We start from the raw sequence: 24,663 nt of genomic DNA on the forward strand, positions 1-24,663 counted from the left end.
CCATGACAACAACAGCATGTTAAGTTAATTTTAGTATTTGTCAGAAGGATAAAAATAGGATGATACTATTTTCCAAAGCTGATGATGCTGAAAACCACTGTTGGATCTCCCTGACTGATCACCCAATACACAAATACATTCTAAAAATACTTTATCAGATATAAGTGGACCTTAAAGAACAGACTGCAATGATTTACATCATGGATTGTAAGAAGTATGCATTATTAGCAGAATACATAGACTGCAGGTGATGTACATTCATCCATGTACATTAGAACAAGAATGAAACACTAGAATGTTCCACACAGATTTATTGTCCACAGAGTAATCTTTGTAGCAAATTGATCTCTTTGTACTGGTAAAATATGAGTAGAAAAGTGTTTTCATCTCCATTAGCAGCCAGGAGACTGGTTCTCAAAAAGCTACATATTTTATGTATTTCTTTGTACTCAAAGTTGCATAGGGAGTGATCTCAGCTGATACCTAAGACAATCTTTCTACTAAGATGGGACCTACATCATAGACATTCTTGATTTTTTTATTTTTTTAATTTTTTTTAAGCTAACAGTGTGCAATGCTATAGCAAGAATAAGACTCAAAAACTACTGGGCACACCAGTCCAGGTATAGGCTTCTGTCACCTATAAGCAACTACAAGGTATTCTTTGAAGATCATATTGACACAGAATGACTCATGACGAAAGTAAGAGCTTACACTTGCTTAAGCTCTTTCCAATGGTAATTACCTGTAAAAAAATTACCACCTTGAAAAGTTTTGCTGACAGAGTGGAAGAGGAAAGCTCTATACTTCTTTGTCAGTATTGTCTTTAGATTGGAAACAGGAAAATACTGTTTATTTCATTAGTGAAAACGACTTGCAGTGAAAATTGAAGTGCTAGAATGTCATGCTATAACTGATCATGCACAGATAATTCATTCCAGAAACAGACTAAAATTAGAGGGAGACCTTTATCCTGATGTGTGTCCCCCCACCTCCCCAGTAGGAACAGTAGGCAAAAGATCTATCAATTCAATCTATTTCTATCAATTCTATCAATTTCCATCAACTACAGAGAACCCCATCAGCCAACCTATCCATACAAAAATGGATAATAAAATACAATATTTTCAAGGAAGCATAGCTTTGTTTTCTAGCATGATCAATACTCTGGACCTTGCCAAGATAAAATTTAAATGAGAAGTTCGACAATCTATCTACCACATATATCAATCATGTTAATATTCAACTGTATTGTCATGCCTAATAAATGCATTTCTGGATTAATACCTGTATTCTGGACAACACTATATACGGGCAGATAAGACTAGATGTGCAGCAATTAAATATTCCAAAACATATTGTTTAGAATAGTCAGGTTGGACAGGCTTCAAGTCTCATCTCTGATATGTTTTTTCAAGGAGACTTGAGCTAATTAGTGGATTTCTTGGGATTTCTTCCAAAGTGCTTTGTTGCCCTCCAAGTCTGAAAGTTACTGGCAGGCAGAAATGCCAACCAAAAGACAACAGAAGAGATGAAATGGAAATTTCCTTCATAAAGCTACTTGCTTGAAGGGTCAGCCTGCAGAGAAGCTTAAGTACCTGAAAGACGTATGGAGTCTCTGTGAGAAAGAGCAGGAGTTGCTCTTTTATTTTGCTCTCATATTAGCCAGCCCTATTGGTGTAGAGTTTTTTATTCAGGTTCACATACATTATGCCACCTGCATTCTTTTTTTTATGCTGCACAATGTTTACTAAGTGTTCATAGAAGCATATGAACAAGATGCTCAGTAAACAAAAGTCTTTGCACTCAAGTAAATAAGCTTTTTAGTCCAATTAGATTAAGCTGACTGAGATTAAAGAATATATAAGCTAATTAAAGGGGCACAGATGACATTCCCTTTTGTACTGAAAGACTCCAGAAGACTGGTTCCTTCTCCCTGTCCACCCTTCTCACCCCCCAAAGAAAATGAGTTGAACTACATGCTGAACTGAACTGTCAGAAATGCCAGTTCACTCATCCTTATCTAAAGGCACTTGTTTGCAAGAGTTTGAATCTCTGGTGAACAGCCTGATGCAGTACTAATCAAAAGGTGCATGGCTTTCCTTAGATGTGAAAGATCAAGTTTTCACTGAAACTGTCTGATATTCATTTTAGCATCAAACCATCAGTAATAGACTGCCACTAGCCAGTAAAAAGTTCACCATAAAGAATTACATGTCCTTTCTGTCCTTGATCACAGTTACTGTGTTATCTACAGCAGGCAATTTTCTCATATGTTCTTCAGAAGGTCATTCAAACTCTTTTACTTGGCAAGATGAGGATCTAAAATATTATGATCTCCGGGCATTTAGATTTAGTTAAATTTCCCAGCATTCAAAATAAGATGAAAGTCAACAAGAAAGGTTAAATTCAAACAATCTGGTGCCTATAATTTACAACATAAGAAACCAGAGCCCAATTTTGTAATTCTTTCAGGATTTTAAGCTGTCATATTTATTAGAAGTACTAAGGATACTCAATATACATCAGCCACTCCTAGAACACTCCTGTGCTTTTATATATATACACACACACACACATATATATGTATGTATGTATAACTCTAGCTTAAATACACATGCAAATTTGTACCTTCTAGTTTAACTGTTAGGTAAAAGAAAAAGCAAATAGCCTGGCAAGGTGAGTATTCATACACCATCTCTAAGAACATGCATTTATTACATGTAAGTCATAATACTTCAAAAGCATACACAATATGCTTGGAGAATTACACACCAACCCCCTCCCTCCTGGAATACATGTGCTAAAAGCTCTCAAGCTGTGTAAGGTTTTAAGAGAAGGGGCACAGAAGAGCTGTTCAACTTCATTTTTGTTGTTGTTTATTTTTGTTTTTATACCAAGATTGGTATGTATGGTATAAAATAAGTTTAACAGCTGTTGCTTTATATTCCAGTCATTACTTTTTAAAATATTTCAAATGACCCCTTGTCAATACATACATTCCTCCACTTGCAGAGAAATGACTTACACTCAGCTTTCTTTTGAGTGCACATGATTTTTGAGAGCTAGCAGCTGTGCACACAAGTTCCAAGCTTACTGATTTACTAATTCTGATACAGCTAGCATTAAAAAAGACCATAGTGAAGGGATTTGTAAAATATGCTTCAGCTAACAAGGACTAAATAGAAACAAGGAAGGAAAGATCTGCATTTTTCACCAAAATCATCTGCTTTCCTGCAAGAATGGCTCTAAGAAGATGAGCTACATGGGTAGCGTATAGCTTGTACCAAAATGTGAGAACTGTCTGTACCCTGAACATAAAGAAGCCTAGCGGTATAAGGAGTCTGCCTGGAAAGGAGAACGCTTGGTTCAAATTTATATTAGAGATATAACAGCTCACTGCACACCACATATTTTGGCATCCTATAATAAATGCAGATCAACTGAGCAGTTCGAGAATGTTCCTTAGACATTCAGTCCAGCCCTGAGCAGATGGCTACATGGCTACAGTCTGAGGGGAGGGGGGAGAAAAGAAGTGACAAAGGAAAAAGAAAAAAAAAGACATCAGAAATAAAAAAAAAGTCCGTCAGGTGTAGCATACATAGTTGGCACTCAGCTATCAACAGCTATTACAAACCTTTCCCCTAATGTGGCCTCTTGGTTTGCTTTTAGTCTTTAATCTTCACTTAATAAATGTCTCAAACGTGCCTGGCCAGAGTTGGTAGGATATTACCAGTCTGTAATTGCAATGGTTAGTTACAGGCCAGGGTTTATTTTTTATCTAATAGGCCCTCGTAAAACAGAAAGCCTAGTAACCTCTTAACAGCTCATCCCATGAAAAGAATATGGTCTGAAGCATCATATTTCATGAAGCTTAAGAATACTGAGGTCTTCAGCTATTTCACATTCAGTTCTGTAACAGCCATTTTCATCTTCCTACAGGAAAATTTTGCTTGGGTAAGGAACAAAGGACTGCCCAGAATCTTCCATCTACAAACAGACAAGGTAGAGAAACCAGTCTATCCAATTTTGCAACTGGCAGGGAAAATAGGGAAATTTTTGAAGTTCTCAATCATTTTATAATCCCTCTGGCATCACCTGATGACACAACCCTATTAAATATCATTGTCATGTGTCTGAATGCTGTCAGGCTTCTGCCAAAACAGTCAAAAAGCTTACATAAAAACAAATGACACTGAAAACTTTAAACTCTAAATGCTATTTTAAGTAAAACTGAAAACTTTATTTCTTAACTTTATAAAGTAATGCATACTTTACAAATGAATTTTTAAATTGCTCATAGTATAAATCGTACCTGAATATACTTCCTCTTCTCCGTCTGTCTACTCTAACTTAGGAAAAAATATCAGGAAAAAAAAAATACAGTGAAGTCACAGCTATCTGTGGCTGGATTTCCAAATTATGCATTACTAAGTCCCTATTTCCCAAGCAAGTACACTAAGCTAAGTTATTCTGTGTGCAATGGGAAGGAAGAAGAAAACAAATAAGTAAGTATGATCTTAATCCAGTTCCCACTCTCCCTCTCTGTGTTTTTCACAGGCAATTGAAGGCACAGGGTTCTGCTCAAATTCATTGTTAAGATGAAGCAGCCCAATTCTTTCAAGTATTGAGAAAATAAATCTGCCATGGCAGCTCCCCACTGTCCTGCATGTATTCTGTCCAACTAAACAAATAACCACAATGAACCACATCATCATCATACTCAGACCGTATTACCACAGCTCACTTTATTTAGGACAGACTGAAAATAGTAGACAGAGCCATTCGTCTGCATCTCATCCAGTGGCCCATTATCTCATTGAGGCCAAACAACCATGAGTGTATTCCCCCAAGTGCCAGTCTTTCCACCAATTCTCAATTCAAAGCCTTAATTCTCAAGTTGATCTATAGATCAGGTTTTACCTACCCAGTGACAGTCCATTGAAATGAAGCTTTTACCTTTGCAATTGATGAGGCAATATGATTTAGAAATTTAGGACTAGGCACAATAATAATAAAAAAGCAACAACAAAGCGGTCTACTCCCTGAAGGGGATATGAAGCATTATAGCTCTTCCTAAGGAAATTAACTGTAAATCAAATTGTAGGAGAAATAATTTTGGCAAACACAGAGCTATAAAAACGAAGAGAGGTATGAACTGTAAATTATGCATTAGCACAGGAAGACATTACAAGAATGCCAAAATTCCCAGCAAAAAGGTAAACAAAACAACATTTTGGAGGAATGCAGTTAAGAAAGGAAGAGAACAAAAAAGTTCCAAACTGTTTTGAAAATAAAATATTATTACTCTCATTTTAGAATAGAACAAAAGGCTTTGATATAAGTTTTTCAGAAAGACCATGACCTTAACAAAATATTTTAGTAAGCAAGCACATGTATTTTCCATAGTCAATCAAGGTGTCAGTGAACCAAAGATATATAAGGAAACTAAATAATGCTTCCTTCTTCAACTTTATCTTCAGTGTGTTTAATAGCAAAGTCTATCAGTTGTTTGTTGAAACACTACTTGGAAGAGTGAAATTAGTTCAGGAAAACGATATTAAATTCTCAGATATGATTGTGAAAAAAATGGATTAATTAATTCTCACCAACTTTCTTTTGTGTCTACTTGAGCTGTGTACATGAGATAACGTAATGTAAGAGTTGCTAGTGTGTGCAATGAATGTTTAAATATCCAATTCTCATGAAAATAATGCGGAAAACATTTCAAAACCTGATCCTTAAAATAAAAGGAACTATATAAGGAACCACGATAAGTGTTTTGTAAGTGGTTCTCAAATTACCTTAAAGTTTCACAAAATAGCTTATTTTTTAAAAAATTATTTAATATGTAAAATCATGGTTACCTAGAAGAATGTTTGAGGATCTATTAATGTCAAGAACATTTCCATCTACAAGTAGCTATCTAAAGGAAGCCACATAGTTTTGCCTGAAGGAAAGGATCCTTTTCTGCATTTTCTAGAGTACTGATGTGTGCCTCTAGAAACATGAGCATTACGGACGAGGGTAGAAAATAGCTAGCCAGGGTGTAATGATCACATAGTAATACAGTGGAAGAACAGCTATTTTTTCCGGTGCATACTTTCATAACTGCTTTATAAGCATTCATCTTGAAACAAAAGGCCATTGTTTATAAGCTTATATTCAACATGCAGACCTTTGATAAGCTTCAGTATTCCATTAAGTTGTCACAAGCTTCTCTTAGGCAAGGAAAATGCATCCTTCATGAGGGGGTTTTTATAATGGTTAAAACCACCATTCCTTTTCATTCTTATTCTCCAAGACAAAGCAACAGACTACAGTTATTTTTTGAATATATTTGGTTAAAGCTATTAGTATTCAAGTATGGATACGACTATCTGAATCTTTATTACATTCTCATTGGATTTCATACCATTCCCTTGAGATGCATGGGGAATTATGAAGCATATTAGAACTTCATTATAAAGCAAATATGATCAAACCCAAAAGTATAATCAATATAAACATGTTACATGAACTTTTGTTTCAAAAGACAACAAAGTGAATTGGAGAACTATGTCGGGCAGTCTATGTTGGCAAGTACATGGGATAAAACAAAGGGAACTTGGGCATGGAGGCATGTTGAGATACATGTTCAATTAATTCTAAATAGCTATTTAGCAAAATTTTCATGATTTTGATTAAATTGTGCAAACTTATACTCCTAAAGGAAAATAATGCCTTAGGTTACTATAGGTTACTATGCATTTCTACCTGAATTGAAATTAGTGAGGAAGATGAATGAACACCTTTGGAAAAAAAAAGTCTATATTTAATTATCTGAGAAGGCACACATCTCTAAAATCTAGGCTCTCAATCCTGTCTTCAGTTTTACGATGAGTAATTATTATGCCATTGTCATTATATTATTATATATATATAATATATATATAATGACAATATATATTATTGTCATTATAATGACAATACCTTAGCATCTCAACTTCTGTACTGAATTTACTTCAAATACCTCATTTAAGTTTTAATTAGTCTATAAATTGTTCATTTCCTAGCACATACAATTAGATGAACTACACCCACAAAAAGCACATTAATTTAGGATTTTTACTTGGGTCTCCAGCTCTTATTGTTTCAAAATTGTAAATTAACATCCATCCTTCAAATTTTTCCTCTAATTTACAGTAGTGAGAGAAGCCTACTTACTACTAACACTCTAACGCTGGGTGGACCATAAAGTGATGAGAATCTAAATGATTGCTTTTGTAGAAGTACCCCAAGGAATATATGAGTAACACTGAACAAGATGAGCAACACTGAGCAACACTTGGAAGATGACTTACAGAACAAGCTCAGGAAAATCAAAAAAGCATCCTGTCAAAACCCACTAATTGGGTTGTCTACACAAATTGGAACAAAAATAAGTCAAATGCACTGCAGTCCACAACTACAATTATCTTTGAATAAAGTTGTTTTGACTTAGATAAAACAGATCTTCTTAATTACCCCCAATAACAGTGGCAATTAATTGGTTGTGCGAGGGTATTGCTTGCCAGATAAAAATAATATTTTGAGAAATCTATAACGTTATGTAAAAATCCAGCAACACTTTCTCAGAGCTATTACAAAGGCAACGCCAACAGAAATCAAGAAATGGCACACATTTTTGTGGCAGACGGTGTATCAAATGTCTAAAAGCAAAACAAACAAAAAAACCCAGAACGGCTCATCTTACTGTGTTATTCCAGTCACTGTGGAAAATGTTTTATTGGATTTGATTATAAACAGATGTTTATTCAAATCACCTACGGGTTTCTTTTCAAAGAAGATGCCTCCTATCCTTGTAAAAATAAATTACAAATAATGTATTTTGAATCAATGGAAGTCTCTCTAGTTCATTCTTACTTGTGATTTTACTTACATTAAAAGTGCCAAAGAAAGGACTGAAATTTATCATTGCTTTTTAATACAGCCCTTTGTAGGTTTAATTGGATGTCGCCCTTTGTCAGCAAACACAAGTGAAATACAATAAAAGCCATTTGATTTAAAAGCAACTGATTCTAAAGACATTATTTACTGACTTCGCTGAACTTCATAATCTGAACCTGAAACAAAACTGTTAAGAGGAAAAAAGAGGAAAAGGATGAAAGAAGCCATTTTAAATCAAGAATTGGAGAAAAAATGGGAATTGAAAAACACATTAATACTTCTAGTATTTTTGAAGCCATAATTCAATGTCAACAAAACAAAACAAGAAGTGGAAGCTATGTGGAACTATCTTATGCTGCTAAAGTATGTGCTAACTCATGCCTAACATTGGCTGATGTTTGGAAACCATGCTGAAAGCAAAGGACTGTTGAAAAGTACTTTAAAAAATGCCCTACCATAATTATGTAATATGAAGAAGATGCATATGCACATTCCATCCCCCCCCCCCAAAAAAAAAAAAAAAATTCATTTAATAATTAGAAGTTAACTTCAGAGCAACGGATAATGCAAAGTATTACTAATAAAGTATATCAGTTCTCAAAATAAGTCTAACTGTAAGTGATAATGATCTGAAATTGATTTGAAATTACTTAAAAATCACTTCCATATCTGATGGTGCTTTTATTTAAAGCAAGCTTAAAACACATAAGAAGGATAATAACAGGCAGATGGAGAGGTCTGTCACACTGTTAAAAAGAGAAGTCTCAGGTTTTGCTGAAGTTGTCTTAAAATTCTGACTCTCTCTCTCTGGAACAAAGCTATCAATTAAAAATAAAAATCATACCACAAAAAATGACTTGCAATTTAAAGCTGCACTAGCTTCTTCATAGATTAGTAGTGCAGTTGATTAAGATCCACTCTGCAGCTGTGTGCCCTGTTAAGCTAGCAGTTCCTCAGAATTTGCTTGCATGCACATAATGAGCCATGTACTACATGTACCTACATGAGAGTTGTTCTCTCCTGAACCAAGGAGTCATTAATATCTAGAGAAATATCCAGAGATTTTCCAGAGGCTGGACAATCTGTCCTAGGTGTCCCTGCCTGTGGGCACAGGTTGGACCAGATGACCTCTGGACCCCTCTGCCAAGTTCAACCTGCTCTTTGATTACTTAAAGATATAGTCACTTTTCTTTCACATTTACTTAAGAGTTCAGATTTAATCTGTAGCATATAGTATTTTCTATGTCTACAATAAACAAGAAAATTGCCACTTATCATCTGGCTACCTGAATTTCTGTAAAAAATAAATAGAAAAGCCCCTCCATACACACACCAATGTCATCTTTCCTGTTGCTTTATAGAGTACAAAAAACGTATGATAAATTTAGGGTTGCACTATTGCCAATCTGATCATTCAGAGAAGAAAGGGGAGACAACACAATTTGGTAAGATTCAACCCATTTTCCCTTTTCCTACATATTCATTTAATGATTTGTTCTTCATACTCAGAGCAATACTAAACTTATTCACACTTCATGATTAAAACAGAACATGAAATTAAAGGAAACACAATTAAATGAAAGTAACGCATTCTTAGAAAACACATTTTAGGAAGAGTTCTTTATTGGCATTTGTCAGAGGTCACTTGCTATAATAAGCAACAAATTTGTTTTCTGTACGTAATCATGTAAGTGATGTAATATGTTCATTACAAAAATCATGGTGATTTGTTAGAAGTTCTACAAAGTAAAACCTTATTTAATTCACTTCTGAAACTTTTTTTTTTTTTTGGAATTTTAGTAAGATACTCATTTTAGACAACTCTGTATTAGGGATCATACAAAGATCATCTTAGATTAAAGATGTTCCGGTCAGGTACCCAGTACATCACGTTCAATTCGGTTGGAAGAAAAAAAAGTGTGGCCTATGAAGGAATAGTTACCAGCAGGAGATGGATATTCAGATATTATCCTGTACACACTGCACTGCAAAACAATAGTATATCACAGGCAGCTGGGATATGATGGGAGTGCATTGTAATTGTCTGTGGATGCGTGAATGGCAGCTGGCTGAATCAAGTGGAAAGATAGAAATAGTAATATTCTATTTGGCGGTAAAGGGAATACAATAAAAAGTAGAAGTGTAATTTTTTGCAGCTGCAAAGCCTTTTGACAGCTATTGCTTCCAATCACTTTCAAGTAATGCAAGAATAGAATAGTCAATGTCATTAAAATAATTTACTAGTCATCAGGAATAATAACTGAATAGAATAATTTACTATTCACACACATATATTGCTAATGTAGACACCTAAAACATGTGGTTAGAGACAGCACTCTGCATGCTAACTTGTCAGATGTGATACTGAAATCCACTCCTCAGACAAAAAGTAGTACTGGGGAAGAGCAGCGACCGCAACAACTTTAGTGATATTTATCAACCATCTGCCAATGCATTTCTTCAACACACTGCTCCCAAAATAAATCTTTAGAATTACTGAAAGAAATTGTGTTAACCTGACTTGTCCTAAGCATGGCATGAAGGAACATAGACGTTCACACACAAATACAGTCTGTCTACTGAAGGTAAAGATACTTGTATAAAAAGAAATCTTTAAATCTTGATATTTTGATCCTTCCAAGGAGCATAGAAAAGAAACAGCTGTTGAGAACCAAATGCTGTAGGACAGTTACATGGCTCTGCAAGCTGCTCACAGACCCCCAGCCACCTGCCCGCCTCTGTGCTAGACATCAGCATAAGCTGATGCAGGCTGCTGAAATCCACTCCAGTGTTTTTCCCCCTCTGCATTTAAAGTGTCATCTGACCAGATAACTGAAGCAACCGTCAAAGGATCAGCTTGTCCACAATCTAATGAAGGAAGTAAAATTGCATAATGGTATCTGCATATGTTTAAAAATAAAATCTGGCCAAATGCAATCATCTGTGTTACAAATGCTCTATATCAAGGGTAAAATGGGATTGGCCTTTGAGGCTGATAAAGAGTAGCTAACATGCATTGCTATGGACTTAAAACATTGAGGAGTACAAAATCTATGTTTACACAGACCATTACAAAAGCCATTGAATTCAAAGGATGTCTAATTTAATAAAGGAAAATTCAAAAGTTTGCAAGGATCTCTGGATTTTATTCCAACTTCTGAAAGGCTTTGTGTGTGTGTGTGCACGCACGCAAGAGGAAGAAATGGTTGGCCATGTCACTTTAAAATTATCTTTTCTTTAATCTTCAGCTACATTTAAACAATTATCTTAAGTGACACCAAAATTAAAAAAAATACATAAGCAAAATATACAAAATACATAAAACATTAAGCAATACAATAAGCAATACATAAGTACATTTATCTTATTAAATGTACTGATTATTCTATGATCATACTGACATCATGAAACTTCACCACAGGAATCTTGCTCCCAATGGTGGCGAAAAAAATTTGTGCTGTTTTCATTTCATTGATTCATTCATACCTATCCTGACTCCATATTTTAGAATAAACTTGGGAACCTACATTTATAGGAAACAGTGTGTCCTCATGTCTCAAGAGTGCACTATTGTTCCCTTTTATATTACCGAAAAGCTTATGACCTGACAAAAAAAAAAAATCTAATGGTCATTTTAAAGTGTAACAAATCTGAAAATTTACCGTTTTCTTTTATATCTAATGTCTTCTGCTTACATAAAATTGAGCAGAGAAGCGATCGCTAAGTTGAGCGTCATGTTCAGATCTGGGCTCCCCAGTACAAGAGACATAGAACTACTGGAGTGAGTTCAGAGGAGGGCTACTAAGATGATTAGAAGACTTGAGCACCTGTTGTACAAGGACAGGCCAAAAGAGCTGGGCCTGTTTAGCCTGGAAAAAGAGAAGACTGAGGGCAGACCTCATCAATATATATAAATACCTGAAGGGAGGGTGTTGAGAGGATGGAGCCAATCTCTTCAGTTGTGCCCACCAACAGGACTAGAAGCAATGGACACAAACTGAAGCACAGAAGGTTCCAGCTCAACATGAGAGGGCACTTCTTTACTGTGAGGGTGACTGAGCACTGGGACAGGCTGCCCAGAGAGGTTGTGGAGTCTCCTTCTCCGGAGATACTCTGCAGGATGGCATCCATGTGGGTTCTCAGTGTGCTCTAGGTGATCCTGCTCAGCAAGGGGTTGGAGCAGGTCATCTTCAGAGGTCGCTGCCAACTTCAGCCATTCTGTGATTCAGTTTTGTACACCATTTGCAATATGGTGTGTGCAAATAACTTCATTAAGATCCTACTTAACACTTCAAAAAATCCTCTTTAAAATAGAGGCAAGAGAGAAACATTCTCAGTTACGAGCTCCGAGAAAATGGCATCTCTCTTAAGCTACTTCAACCTCCCTGTTCTCCAAAGGACGCTAAATGCACAGTGATCCTACACCAGCTATGGGTGCATCTTCATGGCACCCATACATATAGGTTCATTGCACTCATTTCAACAGAATATCAACCTCTCCTCCTTCCTCCTCAGACTCCTCACAGCTGAGAAGTTCAACAATTTTCCTAAGGTGTACTAACATTTACCTACCAGGAAATTAAGGGGAAAAAGGCAGTTTTGCTAGTGCCATCCTACTGCCCTCAAACACAGGTAGAGTTTGGAGTACAGCAGTTCTCCATGGAGCTTTCTGATAGAGATTTAATATTCCTGCTTAAGTAGAAATATTTAAAAGATAGTAAAAATAACAATGCTGACCTACATTTAAACATTATCTACTACAATTCCTTTTAAAACTTTTGCAATACATTTTCATAATAATATTTTTAGTACTTGATTTTTTTTATTTTTATTTTTTTAGCATTGTAGTTCCACGTCTTCGCTGCTTGTATTTCAATTTCTTTTAAACTTGAATTTTTGCTGAAACTAGGGAGGTGACACATAGCATTTGCTATTATAATACAAATCATTTTCAAATATTTTGAATACTAAATCAGTGTTATTCAGCTACAAGTCGGTCTTAATATGCTGCAATCCTACAAAATATATCTTCTGAAAATTTCTTTATTCTCTTGTGAAAACTCTGAGTTCCTTGTATGAAGTGTTAGTTAAATACACATATCAGAAGCAATGCATTTTTTTATTCAAATAAATGAAACACTATATTCAGCAAGTCTTATTTGTAATTACATGAACCTGTTCTTTCTACATAAATTATCTAGTTATATACACAGTACTATGACAGAAAAAAAAGCTCTGCGGTTCAGGGAATTTACAGTTTTTGGAAGCTGAAATAAATTCTATTTTTCCAAACCAAATAAAATGTTGATAATCTCACAAATACAGCTGCCAGCATCAGTCCATTTCTTTCTGTAAGCAGTCCCAAGGAAATCATCATAATGTGACAATAAGAAATGCAGTCTTCAGAATTTCACCTAATGATGGCCTCTTCTGTTTCAGAAGCACAACACACATCAGAAACAAAATCACATATATATATTACTAGCAAGTGACTGAAATGAAAAACAGGCTTTGCTAATCATTACAAGGGTTCTGTGTTTTATTAAGAAATGTACTGTTCATTCTGTGCAAATTAAGGTGAAACATTTTTAGAGACGCTAAGTCAGTTTGAAGGTTAACTAAAAATCAAGAGAATATTATATTTTTAGTGATGGCTTAAGGCTTTATTTTTGTTTTTAATGCAAACCTGAAATCAGGTCTCTCTCAGCATACTGGATTCAAAGCCAGTATCACAATGAAATTAGCTTTTGTCCTGCATGTAAATTAGGTCACTCATTTTGAAAGCCTCATGCTGCATTGTCAATTGGAAGTCTTCAGTGTTTTTACTAACCATCACTTAATGGGATTATAAACAAAACAAAAAAAAAATAAAAATTCTACGTTAAAAAAGAAGAATCAAAATAAATTAGCCTATGATTGGAAAGCTATGATTGTACCGAAATCCCAGACAGTCAGAAAACTACAAAGTGAATACATGCCTAGTTTTTTATCTTGATAAATCCAGTTAGAATGCTTACTAGCATCTAATACCTAAATCAGACTTAAAATATCAATTGGCTTGGGAAAATAAAAAAGTATAGGAATTGGGACAGCTATTGCTATTATTAACAGCAGAGTTTTCTGTTAAGGAAAACTGTGACTCCAGACACAAGAAAAACGTAAAATTCAATGTAAGGCTGATTTTTATCTGAAAATAATCAGACTCAGATTCTTGATAGCTCCTGTCTTGATTTACCTATCAGTCCAGACAAAAGAAAGACAGGAGTATGTGTGTTTCTCTCTCTATGCAGAAAAAGGATATGATTTAATGAATTTAAGCATTCCCATGAGAACAAAATATATGCTTTGCAGAATTGCCATGCTTTTAGATGCTTATTTAACATAACTTTAAGGCAAGACCTGTAGTGCCAGAATTTTAAGAACTCCAGAAACTGTGATACACAAGGCAAGATTCAGCAGCTTAACATTTTATTTGAAAGTACTCTAAAGACCAAACACCTCAAGTTATTACTGCCAGGTGCTGTTCTTCTATACTCCCTTTGCTAATATGTTTTGAGCTCTCCAAAGACTGAGTGTACTAACAGGTTGCTATATAAATTAACTACTGCATTAGTCCTTTGATATACTGGGAATTACTCCAATAACTAATCACATAAGACACTTTAAAAATATTGTATATTCACTACTTTAGTTTCTGGCCTGTTTGGAAGCAACTTTTTGTATTGAGAAATTTATTATTTAAAAAAATATCTGCAATAGCAAGCTACCAAGCTTCACTACTGGGTGGTAACTAGTGAGATCTTGCTCCTGACTCTTCCTTCTGTGCACCTTCTTCCTTCAGGTTTCAACAGAAGCTCTTAAAAGCAAGCAGCACTTGAGACAATACCTTCAAGATAACACTGCCTCACTGCTGTTACTCACTATTCACAATACATTCATAGCACAAGAAATATCTTGTGGTATGAATGTACCATACCAGGCAGTTCAGTTAGGTGTGCCTACATAGCAATGACTTCCAACATGACCAGTCCTCCTCCTTTCACTAATTTGTACAGTTCCTTGCCTTCTGCATGAGCCTTTACAATTTGGTTGTCACAAACAATCCAGAGGCCAAGGCACCCAATCTGGAACATTTAGCAATCTACTAACACAAATAATGTGTGAGAACACAGCTTCCAGCCAAACCTGAAACAGCTTTCATGGGTTTTTATTTACAAAATAAAAGCATTTTACCTCGATGGTGGACTTAGCAGCCTTCAAAAAGCACCATAGACAGAAATTGTTAATAAGAGAGGACATCATCTGCACCAGATGGTAATCTCTATGTAAGGCAAAAAGAAGGTCAAAGAAGGAAGGAAACCAAGTCAAGACTAGGTCTCAGACCAGATCATTGGAGAGCTGCAAATGGAAGTAAAAGGCCTGGCTTTACACACTGTAGGTCATGCCATTTCTAAGTCAATGAACAAATGAACCAAATTTAGTTGTTTCAGCATTTTGAATAATTAATTTAAGGAACTAGAACGTAAAATCCATTTCCAGTAAGTAAAAGTGTCACATAAGTAGTGCCCTGCACTTCTGTCACACTTCGGTCACTGAAATATGCTTTGGCTTAAGACCCTGATATTCTCTCCCCAAGCACACAAGCATCCAGTTTCAAGTATACCTCTCTGATTTAAAACAACTTAAATGTAAATGTTATTCAATAAGTATTCTATAAATGGACTGTTTTCTCAGATTTGCCACTTAAGACTTCCTATCTCAGTATTTATCACATACTACCTTTGAATCTGTCATAGTATGATTTGTTATTAAAATAAAAATGACCATCATCTCTGCATCAATAAGATCAATAAGTCCCCAAGAGTCGTATTTTTTTCAGCACATAGAAATGACAGGTTTATCAAACAATATTTTGCTCCCTAATACATACCTTTTATTCACTGCTTTCTCAAAATAAATATCTCAGGCACCTATAGTTCTTGCAAAGATTTATTAGTTTATCTTCCATAGGCTGCTTCTAGTATGATTACTTTTCATATGGATGAGGATTAAGTAGTGAACACATTTGTTCAAATATCTCTACAGAGCCAATCATCTCCCTCAAAGTACAGATCAGCTTACATTATTTATATGTTAATGGTCAGGGTCACACTGCCAAGTGATTCCTAAATTCCTGCTCTCTAAAAGAAAAGAAAGCAAAAAAAAAAAAAGGAAAGAACCTTTAAATAATTCAGATATCATTGAAGAGAAATTGGAAGACTCGTTGGGCAAATATCAAAGCAATCTAAAGCTGGTACGTGTAGATGACATACAGCACAATGACATGAGCAGAGTTATTGTTTTGAGAACATTTCTACTTGCACCACAAAGTTTAACAGACCACTGACTGTGTGAAACATCTTCCATTTATGATTTTCTTCCTTCTATTTCTACCTACAGTATTTGTAATTCTGAACTTTCACCTAATGAATAATGTTTAGTGATTATTGCTCGACTTTAATGCCCTCCTCCCCTCCCACCCCCTGGCAATTTAACAAAATTAATACAAATTCAAATAGATACATGCATTCAAGCCAGGTGCAAGAAACAAAGTTTTGCAAGATTGAACTGTTCAAAAGTCACGTACTTAACAAGAAGTGCATGCTTAACTTGTAAGACATCATGGTATAGTCCAACACCCAGAATTTAGACTTTTTTTTTTAAGACTACCAGGGAGCATAGAAATACTGCAATATGTGTTTAACAGCACCCCTATTAGCTGTAAGTTTAAATTTTACACACTAAAAAGTCACTGTTCAGGACTTTCCACTTAACCATTTTACTTTCCCATTCAATATCTTCAAGTTCTGCTCCCCTGAATGATCCAGTTACTGGCTCCAAGATCAAAGGCACATAGAGGCCAATATATTCATAGGCTCAGGCCAATAAGAGGTCTAACTTAAGCTTGTGAAACTCAAGGAATAATGCAGAATCTAAGCAAAGAACACATCTAAAAATGCACAGAAAATTTTCAGCAGTATGAGTACAAGCCACAAAAACGAGTGACTTCCTGCTTAAGTGACCATCAGCGCTAATGAGATGCATAGTTTTCAAAAATAAAGAAAATCACTTACAGGATAATTCTTTCCTTTCCAAGTAGATGTCTTGGGACTCACGCCCAGGAACTCTGCTCTGTATGTACATCAAGTAAACAGTGTTTCTCTAAAAAGTTTGAAATACTGGGACATCTCCTATCCTATAGTACTTTTATGCTGTACACCAATGTACAGAATTTTTCCATAAACTATGTAGAACACCAAGACTCAAACTCTTCCACTTCTCTACATTTAAACCAATAATAATAGTTTCAGGAAATTGCTCAAAACCTTCAGTTAAAATGGAACCTGTCCTCATACATATCAATTCAGTTGAGGGTTTTGCCTAGGCAAACACACCACCTGTGTTCACTGTAAGTATGTGACTCCTTCTGAGTCAGCCTAGCTTTTTCTTGGATCCTAGGCCGTAAGTCCATAGTTAACACAAAATGATCTTCAAAGCCTAAATGGAGATAGCCGTTTCTTATAACTACTGAGATTTTTTTTCATGAACAAAATAGAAAGGCCACTTGTCATCTTCAGTGCCACAAGTTCAGAGAACTGTGCACCTCATGAAGTCTCTCCGCTAAAGAGACTGTTTTCTCCTACTTTAGAGAATCATCCTAGAATAGAAGATGTTAGAGGGCCTGTTTCACCACTTCTATGAGAAAATTGTTTGGTTTGACAACTTCTAGTCTTCCAAAAGGGGAAGAAAAAAAGCTTTGAAAATATCCCTCTCATGTTTTCCCTCTAATAATAAACTAAACAACATGGAAAATTGTGGGCTTGTTCTCCAAAATCTTTTCAATCACAATACTGACTAACACAAAAAAGGTTGAGTTGAGGAAATAAAAATCCCCAGAATGAAGTGAGTCATATTTTAAAACGAGGTAACCAATTCCCTTTCTTAATTGTGCTGAAGCCTAGCTCACTATGGGGGACTAGAATAAGAATAGATACTTGCATCATCTCTCAAGAAGCCTTAATAATTCCTTTGTTTGCAGCAGCTCTGTGAAAATCGTGCAGCATAAAAGAGAATAATAATGAATCCTTGCTTTGAAATTGCACTTCTTACCAGCACAACTCAAAGCATTTTACAAAGAAACTAGTGTCAGTGTCATTCAGATGAGTAACTAAAACTGAAAAAGAATTTCTTGCTCAAGGACGCAGGTCATACTCAACGCTATACTCAAAAAGCCACACTGTTCTGCAAAGAAGTTATTTCTTGTCTTTGTTATGACATTACTTCAGCCATGACTGACAAGTTTTCAAGTTATTGTGCTCTATCTCTAATATGCAGAAGTCACAGGAGTTTCAGGTGCATGTTAAAATAATAGCCATGAATATAGGAGTCAAACTCAAGTGGAGAAACAATGAATAGAAACGGTTGTTAAAACAGCAAAGGAGTGAAGTGACAGTGGGACTCATTTTCCCAGAAGAGCATCAGCTCTGAGCTCAGTTCATCCTCTCAGCTGATCCCATATGATTGGAGTGAAAACCGTATCATAAAGGATTCATATGGTTATAGCACAGGTTAAGACGTATTGTACCTTTCACCTAATAAAAGAAACATATAAGGAGAGAGCTTTTCAGATCAGTCCTCTTCCATATTTATTTCTACCCTTCAGGAACAGAGGCGTGGTGCTGCATTTGTTTGGCAGCTAAGTTCATAAAGCTGCGTTAATGCATGTTCTCATAGTGCTAAGAATATGACTAGAAGCTTCTCCACCAGACATTGTTGTCTGAATAACCACTGATCTCCCTGTCCATAGCTGCTCCTCAAGCTTCACATCAGATTTGTTATTTTGGCTTGTGGCTGTTTTTCCAGGTATGCAGGTCACGAAACTTTGAGCTACTGGAGTTTTGCCATGTTTTGCCCTCAGAGTTATGACTTGTCTCTTAGCTACTGTCTTGTCTCTGTCTGCCCCCACAAACATACATTTCAGGCTCTTCCCACTAGTATATTTAAACTGAAACTGATTTCCTGCAAAGGAACAGAATTCTAATCATGTGTGAAAGTATTGATTCACATAAGTGCCACCAGGCATCTTACCGGCCACTCCCATCCTGTCTCACACTCCAGTAAAGAAACAATATATTTAAAAAGCCTTTCTTCTGCTACAAACTTTTTTCCCCGTGAAGGGAGGGAAAGACTTCACATCTCTGAGGATTTAATGTGTGAACACAGAAATTTAAAAATAGTGTGACACATTAGAGACTGTGAAACTCTACCTGCAAACTTCAAGATCCTTTCTATCAGTCAGTAGTGTCAGCTGGCACAAACTGGAGACCTATACCAACTCCTTATCCTCCCTATTCCTAAACTGACTGACCATTTTCTCTATAAAAGCATTAAATGGCCCATACTTTGAGAGATTTTTGCCACCCCATGTTTAGCCCAGAGTTTAGTCCCAAATAAGCCCTGTACTAGCATTAGCAATAATTTGACTTGTCACTATTCACTTTATAAAGCCTCCAGATAAAATGCAGATTGTCTCCTGTATCCCTCCTAGTGTCTGCAGGAAGAGTAAAGCAACAGAGAGGAAGGAGAAAAAAAATGGCCCAAATTCCAGATACAGGGTAAATGCTGCAGTACAACTGCTAATCAATCAAACAAAAAAAAATTATGGATTCTGGCTGAGAAATTAACTGCCATTTTAAGGTATGCTTTGACAACAAACCTGAAAAACAAAACAGCCTGGACATCTTTCTTCCAAGAAAGAAAAAAGCACCAGCTATAGATTAGAAGAAGTCTTTTTTCAATCGAGTCCCTTGTTTACTATGCATCAATGAATACAAAAGATCATCGAGTGGTGTTAGGAGTTGTAGATCATGTTAGAAAGCTCATGGACATAATGTGGTTTTTATTCCCTTGATATTTTTTGCCATAGCACATGACTCATGCAAAGTTGCCTAAGCTCATGCAGCAGCTTTACCCAAGCTCAAATAGCGACATCTCCACTTCACATTCATGCACACAACTAGTCTGTATGGTAAATTACACATTGATTGATCAGGGTACGTGCCAAGAAGAGGCCATAAGAAGATATAAATTACCCTTTGCTCTAATTTGTAATCATGCTGTCGAACAGCACTTTGCTGTACTACATAGACCGTATTGGCTTTAACTCACTCATTCAGTTACCAACTCATTTAGCAGCATTAAGCACAATGCAGGAGGATTAATGTGTTAATATTTCATGAAAATATGTGGCTAATTAGTAATTTATTGCTCTTGGGGATTGTTTCACCTCTGTGCCAGGCAGAGAGCAACACTTTCTAGGAATCATGCAACAGAGTGATACAGGACTCTGTGATGGTTTGGTGTGTGCAAGGCTGGTGGACTGATCTCTGAGGAAGATGTCCTCTAATGACTTGTGGTAGTATATGCATATAGAAATAGACTATAGATGTGTATAGTATTTAAGCAGCATAAAGGCGATGAGCTACAAAAAACTCACACATTTTCTTATATACAACTGGCTACATGATTATTCACTAAATCACTCCCTGATGCTTGCCTGTCATAGGATGAAACCAAAAAAGGCCCCAGACTGCAGTTACAGAACCCACCTGTCACCCCAACCCTGGCAGAAGTTACTGACAATGCATGTCAAGGATGCTGAGCAGAAATGACAACCCTTTCCTAAACCGTGTTTGAACACAGCTCAATCACTTCACTAAACAGTAACTGAGCTGCTTCAGTAAGGAGCAGCTTAGAGCTGCAGGCTAAATTCATAAGCTAGGAGTACACAGGTTTTCCAGGACTCTCAGTACCACACTCCTTTACACAGACTGCTGAATTCACTTCAGCATGCGATGCTTCTCTGAAACAGATGACTTAGCAATCCTCTAGCTTTCTTCATAAGATGTTTTCACTTCCTTCTTCAAGCACTGTAAATCAGAGGTCTCCATTAACGTCATTACAAACAACACTTTCAGCCTGATCCCATTAACCAGCTCTGCATTCACATAAAGGATTGCTGAATGGTAGCATTCTATCAGGAAGAGCTTTAAAAAAAAAAAAAAGGCGCATTTCTGTGTTTGTATGCAACACTAGTAGTAGGAAATACTCTCAGGCATTGAAATATACATATCCAGTATGCCTGAATTAATGTTGGAGGCTTTGTGTACATGCCAGAAATGATACAAGCAAGAAAGATGACTAGTAGGTAGTATTTGATTAGTATTGGCATAAAACATCACATTACCATTTGTTTCCTTCATGAAGCTCAAGACTTAAATGCAAGACTTCTAACTTAATATACATACACACAGGGAAAGTAAATATTCAATTTAGCACAAAAACAACAAAGTTACAATAAAAATAAGAAAATCACTGTTGCTTTGAAATGTAACTTGGAGTAAAAATATTTATGAAGTATTCCATAAAAAGAAAAACATGCTACCTGATGAAAAGCACAGTTTTAATCTCATCTGTTTATGCAAGATGCTTTAAAGTTATACTCCGAAAAAATATGCTGAAAATGTTACTCTATTCATGTCCCCACACACACTATATATACACCATTATGACATTTGGATATATATTAGATGACGGTAACATCACTAATATTTCTTTAAAAATAAATTCAAGATAGAATAAAGTACAATATAGAATAACCACATTCAAAAAATCAGTATGTTCCATTTCATTTATATTACAGGGTTTGTTTTTTGCCTCATATTTGAGGCACATTTCTTTTTGTCCTTGTGTCATAAAGCAGATATACTAACATGCACTGCAGTCCCTGAGGGAAAGAGGAAAACCTCTGAGGGAAATATGACCAAGTTTAACAACCCAAAGAAATACTTACTCAAATGAGTTTAGACCCTTTTTCCCCCCTCCCCTCCCTATTTTTCAGAAAGCTGTTAGACAGACTGTAGAGGGCTTTTCCTCCAACTTTCTTCTGAAAAGTGACCTCAAATAGCACAGTAATATTCATAGCTATGACATTCAGTAATCAACAGTTTCTATCCCTACTTCCTCTTCAAAAAGAATACGTAGGTCCTTGTTATTCTGTATAACACCTTGAAACCACGATAACCTGACTTCACTCATGTATCAGCACTTCATGCGACCACTGAAGTTTGTTTACTGACACATCTCTTCCATACACTGGGCAGCCTGTCAACCTGAATGCTCACCTTTCCAAAGGCTGCAAAATCTCACTCATCATATTAAGAAAAAGCTGGCATCTGGTACATTCACAGGAATTCAGATGAAAGAGAAACTCTTCCCCCAGCACGTTACTATATTCCCTTGATCTGCAGTCTGGAAATGCTGTGTGTCCTTGCATGCTACTTTAAAGTGTTTTCTCCTTCCTGCTTTGAAGTAATTCAGTTTGTCTTGCATGAACTTTTTTTTTTTATGCAAGTTTGGCCTTATCAAGAGGGCTCAAGAAATACAGTGGAAAGTTCCCACAAGAAATTGTGGGATTTCAGCCACGTATTTTACATCATTACATCACTGTTGAAAATTATCACAGGGGAGACAGGATATATTTTTAACCAATTAGCAACTCACAGATAATGCTGTAGAAATTCAGCTTGCAGTCCTAAAATGTAGCAAAAAAAGTGATTTTGACATCAGCGCCCCTGAAATAGGTCCCAAAGCAAAGTTAATTTTTAAGTATTATCAAATTAGATGCTGATGCAGAATGCAGAACATGCCAGACATGGTATTTATTATTTTAATCCAACTACCCTCCAGAGAAAAAAAAAGCCTGGATAGTAAACTAGCTTTGTAGTTTATAAATTTAAATCAGAAAGGAAATAATACTTCCATCTACTCAATCCCTTTTAAACTCCTTTCACTTTTGCTCAATGATAACATATGTAGGACCCAGAATCAAAAAATTCATTTTACAGGTTGGATAATTTGTTTTCTCCTTGCAAAGCTGAGAAATTACTGGGAACACTTGTAGCACTGACCTATATTACTTGTTTAAACAATGCCCTCTAAAAATAGGCAAAATAATACAGTGGAAGCTTTTCTACATAGGATTATTTGAAAGTATCGCATTCATAAGAATATGAGAATGGGGCAAGGAATAACACCAAAATTTCAATGATTTCAAAGTATTAAAGAGTAATTAATTTACAGGATGGCTAAAAATAAAATAAAATTTAAAAATAATTAAAGATAACAAAAGGTTTTGGCTTGGACTTTACAACTGAATTCATATCATAGTTAAGGAAGGCTAACAGATGACTTCTACACATGACCACAAATTCATTACTCACTAATGAAAAAGAAAAAAAAAGTCATGCTAAACATGATTACTGCCCAATATAATTTTATAATATCAGTTATTCAGTATATTGGGCTTTGATACAAAGTGATATATATATATAGATATACACATACCTTTTCTTAATGACAATTTCACTTAGGATGAAAACCGAATTAGCTAGTTTTCCATGATGAGAAGCAGTATTTTCATTAGGAATTTGCTGCTTTATGTTTTCTAACTACATAAATGTTCTAATATAGTTCCCTCAGATTAAAACCGAACTGCAGTCTAAATTTTCTCATTGAACAGCATTAAGTTAACCTGAACAGTAATTTCTGTTTAACCTCTTGATGCTTTTTACTTTTCTGTACAAAGCAAAGCCAAAACAAGATAAATATTTGCATATACCATTAAAAGAGGTCTAAGGAACACCAGCATGAAAGCCTTCTGCTAGATTAGCTAATCCATTTTTGACCTTCTTAGGCTATTTCTTCCCCTTTAGTTTTAATCAGTAAACTTCTTTCACAAAACCACAGAACGTTAGGGATTAGAAGGGACCTTGAAAGATTACCTAGTCCAATCCCCTGCCAGAGCAGGAATACCTAGATCAGGTCACACAGGAACATATCCTGGGGGAGTTTGAATGTCTCCAGAGGAAACTCCACAAGGCCCTGGGCAGTCCCCCTAGAGCTCTGTCACTCTCACCACAAAAAAGTTTCATCTCATATTTAAGCAAAACCTCCTACATTCCAGCTTGCACCCACTGCCCCTTGTCCTGTCAATAGATGTCACTGATAAGAGCCTGGCTCCAACTTCCTGACACTCACCCCTTACATATTTATAAACATGAGGGCACCCCTCAGTCTCCTCTTCAAGTTAAAGAGACCCAGCTCCCTCAGCCTTTCCTCATAAGGGAGATGCTAGAAAACTATTCCTGCAAAACAGAAATCTTAAAAACTTCAAGCACCTACGACAAAAGTATTTGTATGCCACACTATCATACCTCAAAACATGGTTCTTCCAGAGCTCTCAGTTTGCTTTCTAACACAGGGAAACAAATGCAACCAACTCTTACTGCTAACCCTACCTGGGGGGAAATATATAACCTAGCTGCAGCACATAGTGTAGTCTTAAACCAGGAGTTCAAAGCATGTGTTCAGACTTAAATCCTTAATTAGAAGCCCAATTACTGTCAGGGAAGGGTGTTGGCTTCAGTGTGAATTACAAAATTAGTAAGGTCTGGAAACAAATGTTTTGCTAGCTTGTGTGCACAAGGCTTTTTTGATTATTATTTTTTTTAAATACATGAAAGAGTGCACCAGATGAGGCAGTCGGTATTACAGCTCTGTATTTATAGCCATCTCACTTTATTATGCCGTAAATAATACCACTGCAGAAATAATCAATGGTTTATTTGCATTGAG

General features: G+C 35.9%; 1 long non-coding RNA gene across 2 annotated transcripts in view; it reads right to left on the reverse strand.

The window, feature by feature from the left end:
• LOC113843631 (uncharacterized) overlaps window positions 1–24,314 on the reverse strand; it is an 89,264-nt gene extending 64,950 nt beyond the window's left edge. For both annotated transcript variants that reach the window (XR_003497222.3, XR_005265861.2), the window contains exon 1: window positions 24,243–24,314. This is a non-coding gene — a long non-coding RNA (uncharacterized lncRNA). The remainder of the gene's footprint in view (window positions 1–24,242) is intronic.
• Window positions 24,315–24,663: the final 349 nt, after the last annotated feature.

This window comes from Anas platyrhynchos, chromosome 4 (assembly GCF_047663525.1).
Source record: "Anas platyrhynchos isolate ZD024472 breed Pekin duck chromosome 4, IASCAAS_PekinDuck_T2T, whole genome shotgun sequence".
Taxonomy (NCBI): Eukaryota; Metazoa; Chordata; class Aves; order Anseriformes; family Anatidae; genus Anas; species Anas platyrhynchos.